The sequence below is a fragment of the Daktulosphaira vitifoliae genome, unplaced genomic scaffold, assembly GCF_025091365.1.
Source record: "Daktulosphaira vitifoliae isolate Bord-2020 unplaced genomic scaffold, ASM2509136v1 Scaffold_4, whole genome shotgun sequence".
NCBI classification, from domain to species: Eukaryota; Metazoa; Arthropoda; class Insecta; order Hemiptera; family Phylloxeridae; genus Daktulosphaira; species Daktulosphaira vitifoliae.
Genome location: NW_026099575.1, coordinates 22919498 through 22935221, shown reverse-complemented (window position 1 = coordinate 22935221; position 15724 = coordinate 22919498). Strand labels below are relative to the sequence as shown.

At 25.5% G+C, this 15724-nt stretch overlaps 1 protein-coding gene across 5 annotated transcripts in view; it reads left to right on the top strand.

The window, feature by feature from the left end:
- Window positions 1-15724, top strand: part of LOC126903727 (solute carrier family 12 member 6) — a 170516-nt gene that overhangs the window by 50871 nt on the left and 103921 nt on the right. Inside the window, exon 1 of one of the 5 annotated variants that reach the window (XM_050682154.1) lies at window positions 14951-15225. The exons of the other annotated variants lie outside the window; for them this stretch is intronic. The gene's annotated coding sequence lies outside the window, so the exon portion shown is untranslated. Of the gene's footprint in view, window positions 1-14950; window positions 15226-15724 lie in introns of those variants that run through there. 5 annotated transcript variants of the gene reach the window in all.

The window sequence follows — 15724 nt, the reverse complement described above, 5'->3', positions numbered from 1 at the left end:
GTTCAAACTTGATTTCTTTGCATAGATCATATTTCTAATCTATCTTCGAACTAAAAATAAAAATAAAATTCTTGTCATTTGAGTTAATTATTAATTTTTTAATTTTTTTTTTTTTTAGGGTTCAGTTGAATCTGATTGTCCTAAAAGATAATAGTGATCTTAATATCTCTAAATAATATATGCAGAGATTTTAGTATACAATAGTATGATAGTTATATAAGAGTGTATGGACCCTTATAATTGTTCACATACACTTAAAACACATGTGTTCAAAAAAACGGATAATAATATTTAATGGGAATTTGAGTAATGTGTTATTATAATGAAACAATAATAAAAATCCAAGATAATCTAGTTACTTTTTTAAATTTAATTGAACCATTTGGAAAATTAAGCAACTTGTGAGATTTAGAAAAATTAAAAGTAGGTTTTAGTTTTATAAAAACATAATTTATCAAGGTCCAAACAATGTTTAATATTTTATATTATATAGATCTAATGCTTAAAAAGTATATTTTTTAAATGATTTACTAAAAATATATTTATATTAAAAGCATAGCGGCAGTAGGTTGATTAACACAATATTTTTTTAAATATTAAAAATTAAAGGTTGGAAAGGTTTATACGACTTAGAGTTGTGCGTTAAATAATATTCCTCTGTATACTAGGTTAAAAACATATAAACATAATAACCAATAAATTTGATAGAACACGTTTAATTAACGTGAATTTTAAATTTTTAAAGTAGTAAATGATTCAATAGTGGAATTAAGAGTAACATGTTGGTCAAAAAACTAATACGAGCAATCCCAATCTCGTGAGCTTTAACTTTCAAACGTTTATTCATTACCACGAAGATGACTAAGACGAAGATGATCTTAAATCACAATCGAATCCTCTAAAAATTGTTAAATTTTTAACTAAAAGTAGACTCATAATAGATATTTTTAAGATTTTTTCTCCATCTCCCCAAATTTGTGACTTTATTTGTGCAAATGCTTTATAAAAACACCATATTTTTGATAGGCATCAAATCCAACAGAATACAAATACTTCATTTTTTCTACAAATTCAATATCCCGTCTGCATTTATCGACTAAACAACTGTTAAATCCGCCACTGAAATTATTTCACTTAATACTTATAAAGACTAAATATGGACCTCTTCATAGTAAGTTAATTATTATTACGACATAGTGTAAGAAGTTTTAAAATTAAACGACTTCAGATTTACATAATACACCCTTAAATGCGGATAAGACTATTTACACTATAAGTGAAAATATCCTCTTAGCTAGAAGTTGGCTATTATTAAATAACATCTTAGACCTAAATATAAAAATCTATTCAAGGACGATATTCAAGTTGAATAGGATTTCAAAGTTAGATGAACAGTTTTAAAATATGAAAATTAGGTAAAAAAATTTCTATTATATTTTTTATTACTGAAAACGAAATAACTTATTATTAATATGATTATATTTATACGAACTAAAAATTAATTGATTATTATTTTAATAAATATGAGTGATAAATAGAAATTTATACTTACAGAAAAATAAAGTTATCTGTCTCATGTGAAGGAAATTCAATATATTATGGCAAAAATTATAAGAGAACTAAATACAACTGAAATGTTACTTAATAAAAATGGATAGTAATTTTATTTTTGACACATTTTCTTCGGAACAAACCCAATATTTTCCACCGTAATAAATGATTTATAAANTTTTTTTTAATCGGACCATTTTCTTTTATATATTTATATATTATTAATATATATATATATTCATATATTGCACTCATAAATCATAAAATTTGTAATCAGAATATAAATAAGGAAATAGAAGTTGATGTTGCTTTTGTAATTATCCACCAATTTCTTAGAATTAAACATTATCTACAGATTTGCATCGAAGCGTTTTTTATGATAGTGATTTTTATCACTATCATTATACTTGACCCAACTATGCCACGTCACCACTGTGCCGCGACCCCCCTGTGCTGTTTTTTTTTATTTATAAATGTTTATGTACCACGTCCAAAAATAGAGAAAAATTTTGAATATAACTCTAAAATATAAATTTAATTTTATCTTAAAATATTCAAACAATAAACTGTTCAAACTTGATTTCTTTGCATAGATCATATTTCTAATCTATCTTCGAACTAAAAATAAAAATAAAATTCTTGTCATTTGAGTTAATTATTAATTTTTTAATTTTTTTTTTTTAGGGTTCAGTTGAATCTGATTGTCCTAAAAGATAATAGTGATCTTAATATCTCTAAATAATATATGCAGAGATTTTAGTATACAATAGTATGATAGTTATATAAGAGTGTATGGACCCTTATAATTGTTCACATACACTTAAAACACATGTGTTCAAAAAAACGGATAATAATATTTAATGGGAATTTGAGTAATGTGTTATTATAATGAAACAATAATAAAAATCCAAGATAATCTAGTTACTTTTTTAAATTTAATTGAACCATTTGGAAAATTAAGCAACTTGTGAGATTTAGAAAAATTAAAAGTAGGTTTTAGTTTTATAAAAACATAATTTATCAAGGTCCAAACAATGTTTAATATTTTATATTATATAGATCTAATGCTTAAAAAGTATATTTTTTAAATGATTTACTAAAAATATATTTATATTAAAAGCATAGCGGCAGTAGGTTGATTAACACAATATTTTTTTAAATATTAAAAATTAAAGGTTGGAAAGGTTTATACGACTTAGAGTTGTGCGTTAAATAATATTCCTCTGTATACTAGGTTAAAAACATATAAACATAATAACCAATAAATTTGATAGAACACGTTTAATTAACGTGAATTTTAAATTTTTAAAGTAGTAAATGATTCAATAGTGGAATTAAGAGTAACATGTTGGTCAAAAAACTAATACGAGCAATCCCAATCTCGTGAGCTTTAACTTTCAAACGTTTATTCATTACCACGAAGATGACTAAGACGAAGATGATCTTAAATCACAATCGAATCCTCTAAAAATTGTTAAATTTTTAACTAAAAGTAGACTCATAATAGATATTTTTAAGATTTTTTCTCCATCTCCCCAAATTTGTGACTTTATTTGTGCAAATGCTTTATAAAAACACCATATTTTTGATAGGCATCAAATCCAACAGAATACAAATACTTCATTTTTTCTACAAATTCAATATCCCGTCTGCATTTATCGACTAAACAACTGTTAAATCCGCCACTGAAATTATTTCACTTAATACTTATAAAGACTAAATATGGACCTCTTCATAGTAAGTTAATTATTATTACGACATAGTGTAAGAAGTTTTAAAATTAAACGACTTCAGATTTACATAATACACCCTTAAATGCGGATAAGACTATTTACACTATAAGTGAAAATATCCTCTTAGCTAGAAGTTGGCTATTATTAAATAACATCTTAGACCTAAATATAAAAATCTATTCAAGGACGATATTCAAGTTGAATAGGATTTCAAAGTTAGATGAACAGTTTTAAAATATGAAAATTAGGTAAAAAAATTTCTATTATATTTTTTATTACTGAAAACGAAATAACTTATTATTAATATGATTATATTTATACGAACTAAAAATTAATTGATTATTATTTTAATAAATATGAGTGATAAATAGAAATTTATACTTACAGAAAAATAAAGTTATCTGTCTCATGTGAAGGAAATTCAATATATTATGGCAAAAATTATAAGAGAACTAAATACAACTGAAATGTTACTTAATAAAAATGGATAGTAATTTTATTTTTGACACATTTTCTTCGGAACAAACCCAATATTTTCCACCGTAATAAATGATTTATAAATTGCATTACATTAATATTTGATGTTTCTTCGTCTTACTTGCATTCAAATTTGTATTAAATAATCTAATTTAATTCATCTTGGAATTACAATGGTAAATACACTAAATGGTATATGGTTTTCATTATTTATATGCTTAATTTATTTTAGCCTATCTGCAAACACAATGTTAAACTTTCAGGTAAGAATATGACAGATGTTATAATGAAAACCGCAATTCTAACGGAAATAAGTTTATTTTAATTTCGATTGTGTCATGTATAAATTATAACATTATCTTTAATTATGTTCAAGCAATAAATACTTGTTTTATGGATGTTAAACGAATAAATATGATTACGTATTATATTCTGATTCCATGAACCTTTGTGATAGCTTATCTTCTTTGTTATATTTTTACCAATATATTTTTTTTTACCAATTATTTATATTCACAATTTTCCGTAAAAAAAACGCATCAAGACAAATAAGCTTCTACGGAATAACNATTATTTATATTCACAATTTTCCGTAAAAAAAACGCATCAAGACAAATAAGCTTCTACTATTACTAATTATTATTATCCTAAGGGATTGCCCGTCAAAAATGTAAGATATAAAAATTTAAGTACCAGGAATTCATGAGAATCATCTATTAGTAACATATTTAAGATCATATTAATAGATAATATTGGTGCCACACGAAAATCACTTTGACTTGTGATTGCATTCGTTAATATTTATGAATTCCTGGTACTAGATTTTAGCAATTAATTCAAAATACCGGTACTATTATAAGTTATATAAATTTGTTACACAATATTTCATGAATTCCTGGTACTCTCCTTATAACTCTTTTGAAAAAAAATTCTTGTTGCGTCATTGACTAACAAATATTTTAAGTCTAGACTAATTATTCCGATTTCCAATTATTGAACGCTTCTTAAAATATTTTTAACTCCATATGGTACACCTAGTTATTTAATAAATATAAATATTTTTATCATAGATAGAGCAATTTTACCAATTAATCAATTATCGAGTCCGCACATAATTGTTACACTTTTAATAAACTTTTAAATTCCACCACAGATGATTTTAAAAATACTGGTGGGTAAAAAATCTAAATCAAATTTTAATAATCTAAGATGTAACTTAAATATCGATCAATTTTTAAAAAGTGTACTGAGATATTCAAATACATAACTACAAAATGTGTGCATTCTCTACCTCATATGGAAGCTAAATTTCTNGTCAGATTAAATCTATACTGGACCCAACTATGCAACATCCCCACTATGCCGCGACCCCACTGTGCTGGGTTTTTTTTTAATTAAATTTTCTCCAATCTTTAACAACAGAGCATATTATCTTAATACTTGTCAACAAGTTTATACAATCCGATGACAGTAGGTTCCTTGTTATAGGTCAAGTTGATAAAACTTTTCTTGAATCTTTGAAAAGTTTGAAAATGGAAATTGCTTTTAGGAAATTATAATGTTATTAGAACCGTAACATAAAATTTTAATGGAAATTGTTGTTGGCAATGGCCTTTATAAATTATTTTCACTCAGGACTAAAGTTTATGTATTTCCTTTTATTATGTTCAATTGAAAATTATCTAATATAAAATTTTCTTTTCTAATTAACTATATAAATAATAAAATATAATTATACATAACAATCAATAGATTCTTTAAGAAACGTATTTTTATATTTGCAGTCTTAAAACAAAAAATATTTTTTTGAAATTTTATAGACATTGAAAAAATTTACTATTCATTTTAATTACTTTATATATGAAGTTCACATTATGAACCAAATTGTTTATATATCATTTAATATTTTATATTATATAAAACATAATTTAACAAAAATATCATTAATGATGTTTTTGTTAATATTCATTTTATTTTACTTAATTTTATGTTAAACAGATTTATTACTTATGTATAGCTCTAATAATGGTGATCTATATCTTCATCGTCCTTTTGTGTACGCCACCGACAGCTGTAGCGACCAAAATAATACCATGCAATTGTATAGACTACCTTTCATTATCTTTGGCGATTGCCTTACACTTAGCAATACCAGGAAGGGGTAAATGGATGAGTTTACAACGCTGTTATTAAGATTTTGTAATTTAAGCTTTAAAATTTTGTGTAAAATCAATTAAATTAACGATGGTTTTATATTCCTATAATTAAATATTCAAGCAAATGTTTTAAAGGGTGGTAATGCATTAAGACTAAAAATAGTCACACACTCAGTTTAATTGGTTTTTTTTCCCAATATATTTTTATCTAGTTTGTTTATTTTTATATGAATTCAACTTATCAACTTAATAATTAAAAATATGGAAAAAGGAATCATAATCCATGCTTTCTCATTATTTTTGACAGTAATTTTTAGAAATTTCAAATTTGAAGTATGATTTTGATATTTAATACACCTATAACGTTATCGCTACCTAGCTGTGTAGTTCTAAAGCTTCAGCGCGATATCTTGTGGATCATTGCAACACTTTAGGGGCGTGAAAAGCTTCAAGATAGCGCTGTTAAATAAGAAACATTTTAAACATATTTTACTACCCCTACTGAACGAAAAAACTTTGTATCTTCACCATGCAATTATTTTTATTCTGGGAGATTCTATCCCCCATCACCCCTGATCAATTGTTTACTTACTATCAACAGTTAGTGAAGGTTAATTAGCACGACGAGTAATGGTAACATTAAAGCAACCTAAAATAATTAAGGTAGAAACTAGTTAAGCGATTAGTTGTTTTACACAAGTTATAGATTGTTACTAATCATTGCATTCTTACAATTAATTAATTATATCAAAGAAATTAAATCTCAAAGTTAATCAATTTAAATACAATATCCATGTGTTATTAGCGAGTTATTTGTATAATTGCACTGGACTCCTCTTTCATGAATTATATTTGATTTGACTGGGCTACAAAGACGTCGTTTCGTTAAGTTGTGTCTCGTATTTGTTAGTGTATTTTTGGTACAAATATGTGAGATCAAAATAAAATAATTCAACTCTGGATATTTTTGGTGGACTATTTGTAAATATTTTTTTGCTATCAACTCATGCAATTTTTAGTATTACTCTAATGTTTGTATCCTACTATGCAACTTATAGGGATGTCAAGTGTATTTTTTAAATGTCATCACCTTTTACTAGCTTATAAAATAAAAAATTATCTAATTAAAAAAAAGGCTAGTCGATAGCAATTTTTGACTCATTATTTCTGAAATTATAACTACTTTAAAATATACACTTGAGGTAGTACGATGTGAGTATGACAATATTTATCATTGAACATTTCTCGACCGCACCTCTTCTCTCGTCTAAGTATAATAAAGCTAATCGCCCATATATTCAATGAATAAAGTAACAATAACAGTTACAACAAAATAATATTAAATTAATGAAGTTTATACGTTCATAAAATCGTTACATCAGTGATCCTCGTTGATTGAAAGTGGTTTGATCTGTCATTCGTCATGAACAGCAACCAAACAATGCTAAATGAATTTTAAGTCTTGAAAAATATAAGACATATACGAGTACACTCAGTCAAATTCCATGCTATCAATTGTGTACATATTATCGTTTGACTTAATCTAAAATAAATTCCATAAATAAAGAAACACTTTATGCACTAATTACATTTAACTTTTTACTGGCCCACAAACAATTACAACGCTGTCAAAACAAAAAAACTATGACGCATATGCCAATGACGGCACAGGCGTCCGTTAAGAAGGCACGTTATCGAAAGAATGAATCGTCTTATGACTACTGCGCAATACTTACTCATAAGGTAAAACCTGTTGGGGTAGGTCACGCACTTAGAGTTGACAATCGAATATTAACGACAATGGGCGTTCATCGTTTCCGCCAAAATTGACCGTATCGTTTCCGTCAAACTGATCTTCTAACTGTCTATCTACTAAAAAATTTGAGAACCATTTAGCTTTATCCATGGTAGGCAGCTCCCAGTACCAAAATTTTATCACATAAATACACTTTTATAAACAAAATATGGCGTTTTACCAAAAGTAAATAAATTATAATAACTGTTCTCCGCGCGTAGTTAGTATTTCTGTATGATCAATTANCTGTTCTCCGCGCGTAGTTAGTATTTCTGTATGATCAATTATTGTATGTAATTCACTTATAGATTCTGGATTAGTAGGAAAAAATTGTCGTCTAGTGCGATAAATAGTTTGGCGAATACATGACACATCCGTTGTCGTAAAATTATTATTACTTAATGTTTGAATTTCCCCTAAAATTATTTTTTGCGGTCTTTGGCAAATATCGTCTACGGCTTTGCGTTTACAAGCGACTGCTAATTTTTGTCTCATAATTATGGGATCAGAACAAGGGCCATTACATTTATGTTCTATAAGACATATTAAAACTAATTTAAAATAAGGTCTTTAAGGCTTTAATCAATAATCANTGTCTCATAATTATGGGATCAGAACAAGGGCCATTACATGTATGTTCTATAAGACATATTAAAACTAATTTAAAATAAGGTCTTTAAGGCTTTAATCAATAATCAACTAAAAATTTTAAAAATACCTGTTTGATCAATAATTTCATCAAGCTTATTCACGTGAATGGTACCTTTGCATTCTTTTACAAAACAACGCCAACGTATGTTACCCGTTTGTATTGCTTTATATGCAAAACGAAACTTAAAATTATTCAATAAAATCATTTGTTGGCCCCGCTTACTTCTGATATATACAAATGACATTTTAATTAAAAAAATAAAATAAAAAAGAACGGATGGCAAAATATTTATCGATATACCGATAAATGCACTGCTATCAAACTAACAATAATAGAGTAGGAAAAAGTTCGATTAAATGATAAGTAGATAATTATTATCGGGTTATTTTGGCAAATATTTTAACCAGTGGTTCTCAAGCTTCTATTTGTAGACAGGTATAAACTATCGGTTTGGCGGAAACGATAATCTCCCACGACAATTAAATTTAGAAATTAATTATATTGTGCCCTCTAGTATTTACCAACCCAAACAATATTTTATATACTAACTTACATAAAGTATTTTATTCGTGACGGAGCATTAGTGTTGTCGAATAAACAATAAAATCGATATCAAGCTTTGAAATTTGAATCCTCTTCAAGTTGTTAAACTTTTTATTAAGTTTTGCTTTTAACTAGAAGGCGTTATATAAAAAAAAAGTATAGGATTGACTGTTAACGAATTCGTGTTCTGTACCAATGAAATATAAGATTTTTTTTAAGTTTAAAATTACTTTGTGAAAATAACATATTATATTTTATATATGTACTCTCGAAATTATATATTATAATAGTATTTACCTTGTGTTTGTTAAAATGTTTAAACTAAAAATTTTACTGCTAGATGACGCTTTTAATTATATTTGTGAATTAAATTTAGAATATTATATAAATTAAGCAGATTATTTTTTTTATGATTTCAGGTATGAATCTGACATACAAAAACAAATTATTGTCACTTAAAATCACGTAGTTTATCTTTGGTAGTGTAAGTATTTTGTGATATTGAGTGTTAAACGTAGCTTAAAATTTGAAATAAATGTTTAAAGTAATCTTGAGTAAAAGTCTAATATTGAAATAACTAATATAATTAATATAAATAGTTATCAAAATTTGATATTTACTAAGTTTTATAAAAAGAAATCAAATTTAATTCTGTACATTTGTATGTAAAAAATAATTATTTAATGAAAAAATAGGGATATTTTTATAATAAATCACACTGTAGATAATAAAGGTTAATATTTCCTTTATAAATTTACTAAATAGCAAGTACAATTTTTTATATATTTTTTTTTATCAATAGTGAACATTAAAAATGTTTAACTAACGTATAATGGGATCTAAAATGTTTTCCACATTGTCAACAGCAAAATAGAAATTCATTTTGCATGTATTGAGGGAAGGAAAATCGTTCAGAAAATTAATAAAACATGAAAAAGGAATATATCCTATATTTTATCTTTCGTGTTGATAATTTTTTTCCCAAATATCTTTATATCATATAAATGACTTTTTGATTATCTTTCATCAACACTGATCACAACTCATTCAATTATTAGCAATGTAAAGGTAGTATCGGAAATATTTTAGCTTAAAGTATTTTTTTGTTCTATCCCTTATATCTTATAAGAGTATCAACTATGTTTTTTAATGCCAACATACATATTTAATTAACTCATAAAATAGAAAATTATTAAATCTATAAAATACATTATTCAATTTTCGGACTATTAGTTCGGAAGTTATGGTTACTTTTATACACAGATAATAAAATGTTGGTGATATACAGGTTATGACTATTTTTTAACTATTAACATTTTTATACCAAGACGAAGAATGGCCGAGAAATATGTTATGATATATGTTTGAAAGTTATTTAAAAGAAATTTTATAATTAAATATAGAGATGGTTAAATGTAAAAAATAGTAAATTTAAACTTTTAAATAAAAATTACAAGACTTAATATACTTTTCAGAAGTTTTTCAAAAATTTCACCAGTATTAAATTTTTGGATATCTTAAAATATTATTTGAATTTATTGAGGCTTATATATTATCTTATAAAATTTCAATATTTAATCTATTAATTTTAACTTAAATTTGTTATAATTTATATAGTTTATTTATTATTTGTTAGCTTCTATGCGAAGCTGAAAATGTATTATTTTTATTATAATGGGTTTATTTTTTTCGCGTCTGTTAACACATTTTCTCAGCTATCATCGAACCGATTTATTTCAACGATACGTCAAAAGATCAAAAATCGTATCTAGTCGATGACATTATCCTCAAAAATTGAAAAAATTTTCCTCGTTCTCCGTAAATGGGAAGAATATCTAAAAAAATTAAAAAACTCTTATTTTCGAAATTTTTTTTACAAAAAGCTGTTATAACTTTTTTAAAAATGAACATATCAATATAATTTTTTTTTTATAAATGCTTAATGTCTTTACCTATCCCTTTATATAATATTTTTTATAAATCTGACCTTATACCTGCCCACAGGAAGATTCAAAATGTCAACTTTTTCACAAAAAATTAACTTTTTCAACTTAACTTTTGAAAATGTTTCGGAAATACTGACACTTTTATATATACCTAAAATTAAAGTTTATATAATATAATTTAAATTGAAAAAGAAAATTTTCAGACTTTAGTTTGTTTTCATGGTGAAAACTAACATCAAAATTAATAAAAAATTAGATTTTTTTAAAAAAATTATTTTTAAAATTTTTAATTTTATAATGCTATGACTTTTTGAAAAATATATGGATCAATAAAATTTTTTCTGCGATAAATACTATTTATATATCTTTTTCATTCGACATACTTTTTTTTTAAATAAAACCTTATCCCTTTATATATTATAAATATATATATTCATATATTACATTTATAAATCATAAAACTTGTAATCAGGATATAAATAAGGAAATAGAAGTTGATGTTGATTTTGTAATTATCCACCAATTTCTTAGAATTAAACATTATCTACAGATTTGCATCGAAGCGTTTTTTATGATAGTGATTTTTATCACTGTCATATTAAATCTATACTGGACCCAACTATACCACATCCCTACTGTGCTGCGACCCTACTGTGTTGGTTTTTTTTTTTATTATTTCTATGGTTTCTTAACTTTTTTTTATATTTCCAATATTTTTGCATTTCTATTGTTTTTAAACATTTACTTGATATTCAAGGACCTAAAATAATAACATTTCCAAAATAATCCAGTAGTTTTGGAGTAATCGAAAACTCATTTAAAAACTAATCCATATAATTACCGCAAATTGCGCACATTACAAGTATAATTTTGGTTACTTCTAAATAGTAAAGTATAAAGTGTTTGTATAATTGAATACAAAAAATGGACAGTTGGTAAATTTTTATTAAAGTAACTATTTTTCTTACTTTCTTTGGTCGAAATATTTGAAGCTTATTAGATAAATTTGGACATTTTTTACTTGTTTTCAAATTCGTAATCATTTTACAATAATATAAAATATAATAAAATGCAATTTAAAAAAATAATCTCAAAAAAGATTTTTATTGTTTTTTACATCATTACTTAAAGGTATTCACGTGAATCATAAATAACTAAAAAAGTTATTGAAGTAGTTATTATTCATAAATAGTCTGATTTAACTGATTTAATTGCTTAAAGTATATTATAGAAATGTTTAATAGTACAATACTTATATTTTATTCATTTTTTAGAGACAAACAGATTATTTCCAAGATCACTCCTAGGGTGTTTAAAATAATAATGTAAAAAAAAATAAATTTTTTTTTTAAATTAAAATCCTTTAGCCTATAACTCTTAAATAGAAAAGTTAAAAACCCTAAACTTATTAAATTTTTTTTAATAACCTTTTTAAAACTAGTTCATAAAAATCTCAAAGGTTTCAACTTCTAATTTACATATGCAAGGTGATTTTTTTAATGCTAGCCATTTTAATGTTCTCCATTTCTTTATAAATATAAAGTTTTTTGAACATTTATTTTTTTAGTTTTTATTAGTTATATATGTATTTTAATTTATCTATAAATAATGATTAGGTCCATCCCTTAATTGGTATAGGCGTATCAACTTTATTTTTATTTTTTTTGTATATTTTCATTTAAATTCGTATGTTTTCGTTTATCACATATGTTTAAACTGTTAATAACTTCTGAATTACTGGTCCAAAAGTAGTTATCGATCAGTTATTTTCTTAATTTGATTATTTTTTATTTTATAAGCTAGTTTAATATGTATTTTCTTATTGTTTGTAACAACTTAACCGATTCCCTACTTACTGGACACACTATATATATAAAGTACTATATAAAAATAAATATTACACTTTGGTTACATTTACAAGTAATCTGCAGATGTATAAAGTTATACAATGACGTGGATCAAGTATATTTTTCTATTGTTTTTACGTTTTATCTATGTTTGTGCACACCACCAGATTCCGAAATCATAGAGTATTATTTGTTTTTTGCCATCTACGTGTCATGAATTTTGCAAGCCTTCGATTTACGGTTAATATTATTGGAGGTGAATTATCTATGGCATGTGACCAATAATAAGCGAACTATTTTATTTTCTAAACAAATACGATATCTATACGTTAAACATTTAGACGATTAATTTAATCCCTAAAATAATTATAATTATCAGAATCATAAATTTTGATATTTTTAAAATTTTTATAACTTATTCGAACATTAATAATTCAAAACAAATAAATCTTTAGGAGTATTTATATATGTTCTTCAACAATACCATAATTAATTTAAAACTGACGACTTCTACTTATCGAGGGTTCAAATCTTGGGATATTATTATAAAAAGTAAAACTTTTGAAAATATTTTAGATTTAAACATTATGTATAATGCAGTTTTATAAATGTACTATAAGTAAATATTCAGAACACTTAATCATAAAAACGATTAATATAATAAGCAATCATTAAGATAAGATCGAAATTAAATTTGAAAATTACTAAACGTAGTTGAGATCCTAAAATCTTTCGTGGATCCACGCTTTGCACCGGAAAAGTGTATGTAATGCGTCATTTGACTCTCACTTAAATGATGTTTTGCTCATTAAAGAAACATTTAATTTTCAACGAAATTTCTTTGTATATTTGACGAACAAGATGTTAGAACTGTGACTAAAAATAATGCGTTTGCAAAAGTAATTCTGTAAAACGTGTTCAATGTAGAAACTGTATTAAAACCACAGTCATCAAATTTTACCATAGCTAATATATCTATCCTATTTCCTAGGCTTGTTAAAAACATATTTAAAAATAACTTAAAACATAAATAAACAGTTTAAAATGTTTAGAATGACCTATAAAACGAATGTAAATTTTGATTGTTACACTAGTTCATGGTAAAAGTAGTAGCTTAACCCACCAAAAAAATTTAATAATAGATAAGTAATAATATATTATTTATTAAAAATAATAAGTTTTAGTATTAAACTAGCATTTAAATACATCTAGCTTGATGACAATGTTTTTCGTCATCATATTAAATGCTTGTTAAATTTTTTGCTTGATTGAAAATAAAGTTTTTTTCTTTTAATTGTAATATTTATTTCTCATAGTATTGTAATCTTCGGAATGAATGTTTTAATAATATATTAGTCTTTAAAATCTTTAATTTGATATAGATTTAAAGAATGCAGATATACAAAACCTGAATTGAAAAAAAATATTTCATGCGTGGACAATTAAAATCGGATTCCTTTGACGTATAGATTATCGAAATCGGTCCTAAAAGAGCTGAGTATTTATATGATAGACACAAAAAAAAATACATCATGGTATAATCAATCTTCTCAGCTTCACATCGATGATCATATAAAAAAACACTTAACTCAAAAAGTTCTAAATAATCGCATATACGTATTTCGGGAACAATGATATCATCATCAACACATACATATATATAAAGTATAAATATGAGTACGTTTAGTTGTGATGATGGTATCATTATTCCCAAAACACGTATACACGATTTTTTTTATAATTTTTCGTGACTTTTTCAGTTAAGTATTTTTAATTTTAAACAAGATTAACAACAAATGATCAATTTTTATTATACGATGTAATCTGTAAAATATTTAACTGCTCCAAACTAACATCTTTATCGAATTGATCTATTTGAGAGTATTAAACAAATCATAAAGATAATATATTTTAATATTTTATGTTATATAAAATCAGTTATTATTATTAGTACAAAAAATATAAAAACCAATTATTATTTTTACACACAAAAATAAGTGTAAAAATACATGATGTAAAAATCCACTCTTAGCTGTAATTGGTAGCTCGTTTTTATGGTCGAATTTACCTTCTTTTGTCCGGCTACTAGGACTGAGGGTTGTGACTATGACGTCGAACGACGGTTGTTAGGCGCCACTGAATTATACATTATAGATTTGCGTGTTGAAGCCAACAAAAATCGTCGGACGGTCAACACACGCTGCAACAAACCCCCAGACACTATATTTACGTCCCCTGATACAAACGGTTAGTCATTTATCGTTAAAAATACTCATATTTTCGTTAGATTTTCATAATCACAACACATGTGAACGGTAATCGCTTTTTAGTGTGTCGAACGCGAATGTGGATTGTGGAATAATGCTGAAGTGACCCAACCCAACCGCGAATGTGTAGTAATGTTCCTACGTTTTCCCTATAAACCAAAATGAAACGTAAGTTCGGATCAAAGTCGGATTTTTGCTTGCACGTGCGCGTGTGTAAGTGAGCGAGTGCTGTCTGCGTCATATTTATAATATAGCAGTGTAAGTAAAAAATAAATAAAAATCGCAACTCTCATAATTTCTACGCTCATACCTGCTATTGATCGTCCACGCAGTTTGCATTCGAAGTGGCCCACTGGCTTCGGCCATCACCGCACCCAATGTCACAATTATTAATATCTGACAACACAGCATCTCTTTGAAAAAATTATGCTTCCTGTATTATATTCAAACAATAAATCGGTGTTTGAAGTTTCAACTAGCACATAAACTATTTTATGAAGTGTATCCAAAAAAATCAATTTGCATCTCAAAATGCCTGAATATAAGTTTGAACCTTTTTCTTGGAAATTTTCTTTTATCTCGGCTCCTGAGTATCCGTCATGTTGGGTTATTGTTGAGATTTTAATTAGCAATTTTGCTGGTGAATACTTCAAATGAAGCTCATCACTTATTAATATTGAATACAAAAATTACACTGTTAATATATCATATCTGTTTACTGAGGATGAATTCTTTACAAATTTTTAACAAGTTGACG